This window comes from Cynocephalus volans, chromosome 10 (genome assembly GCF_027409185.1).
Source record: "Cynocephalus volans isolate mCynVol1 chromosome 10, mCynVol1.pri, whole genome shotgun sequence".
Lineage (NCBI taxonomy): Eukaryota > Metazoa > Chordata > Mammalia > Dermoptera > Cynocephalidae > Cynocephalus > Cynocephalus volans.
This window is the reverse complement of record NC_084469.1, coordinates 101,083,319-101,085,061: the sequence shown is the minus strand read 5'-3', so window position 1 is coordinate 101,085,061 and position 1,743 is coordinate 101,083,319. Positions and strand designations below refer to the sequence as shown.

Here is a 1,743-nt window from a genome sequence, read left to right as displayed (position 1 = left end):
TGTTTGGTTTTGGTTTTCTTGCTGGTTTGAGGTTTTGAAGCATGCTCAAGGAAGCAGTCATGTATTGTTTCCTACTTTATTCCTATTAATTGGTACAGTGTGAGGAAAGAGTAGGTATTCAGCAAATAAAATCTGGATATTCGGGTTGTAGGAGAGAAGAGGACAGACAGAAAGGAGGTTGAAGGAGGGAGAGAGATGCAGAAGACAGAGGGGAAGGTTAGTATTGTTCACTTCACAGTGTAGATGTAAAAGTTTTCTAAAATAAGTGATCCTTGTACGTCTGTTATCTGTCCCATCAGCTGTACTTTTCCCATCAGATTTCTCAGAAACATGGAACTGGAAAACCACACGGATGTACTAGAATTCCTCCTCCTCAGTCTCTCAGATGATCCTGAACTGCAGCCCCTTCTCTTTGGACTCTTCCTGACCACGTACCTGGTCACGGTGCTGGGGAACCTGCTCATCATCCTGGCCATCAGCTCGGACTCCCACCTACACACCCCCATGTACTTCTTCCTCTCTAACCTGTCCTTCATCGATGTCTGCTTCAGCACCACCACGGTCCCTAAAATGCTTGTGAACACCCAGGGACAGAGCAAATCCATCACTTACCCAGGGTGTCTCACTCAGGTCTGCTTTGTCCTGGCTTTTGCTGGGTTGGAAAACTTTCTCCTTGCAGCCATGGCTTACGATCGCTACGTGGCCATCTGCCACCCATTGAGGTACACGGTCATCATGAACCCCCGCCTCTGTGGCCTGCTGATTCTACTCTCCTGGCTCATTAGCGTTGTCGATTCCCTGCTGCACAGTCTGATGCTGCTGCGACTGTCCTTCTGCACAGACCTGGAGATCCCCCACTTCTTCTGTGAACTTGCTCAGGTCATCAAGCTCGCCTGTTCTGACACCCTCATCAATAACACCCTGGTGTATTCGGTGACGAGCATATTGGGTGGTGTTCCTCTCCTTGGCATTATTTCCTCTTATGTTCACATTGCCTCTTCCATTCTGAGAATGCCGTCAGCGGGGGGGAAGTATAAAGCCTTTTCTACCTGTGGCTCCCATCTCTCTGTTCTGTCTTATTCTACGGTACAGCTTTTGGGGTGTACATTAGTTCTGCGGTTACTGAATCTTCCAAGAAGACGGCAGTAGCCTCAGTGATGTACACTGTGGTCCCTCCCATGATGAACCCCTTCATCTACAGCCTGAGGAAGAGGGACATGAAGGGAGCCTTGAAGAAACTCATTGGGAGAACATCTTTTCTGTAATTGTCTCTTCTGCCTTGGACTTGGGCTTCTAGAATGAATCCAAGTACAGGAATACAGGGGGTGGCAGAAAGTCAGACTTTCCCATCACCAGATTCTGATGCTACGATAGTGATGTACCGTAATGACTGAGGCCAGTTCATTTTAGGTTTGAAAAAATGACTTTGGTCTTCCCAAGCATTGGGATTTTTGAACATTTGTGACATTTCTGAGCTTGATCTGTTGATCAGGTACCACAGAGGCACAACTGGAACAAAGGATTCTTGCTGTAGTAATGGGGAGGGGATGTTCTCAGGAGAATGTTAGTGATGGCAGGAGGACAGGACGTAGCAAGGGAAGGAGCTGAGTAAGGATTTTATTACAGCTAGAGGACGAGTCTCAGTCTGAATACATGGATAGTGCCATGTGTATGGCTTCCCTGAATTATTCACATCTTAAGGCCTGTTTTTTACCCCCATGACATCCTGAGCTTTATCACTGG

General features: G+C 47.2%; 1 pseudogene; it reads left to right on the top strand.

Annotated features, from left to right (window-relative positions):
- Positions 1-327: 327 nt before the first annotated feature.
- LOC134387898 (olfactory receptor 7G2-like) lies at positions 328-1,265 on the top strand (annotated as a pseudogene).
- The last annotated feature ends 478 nt before the right edge of the window (positions 1,266-1,743 follow it).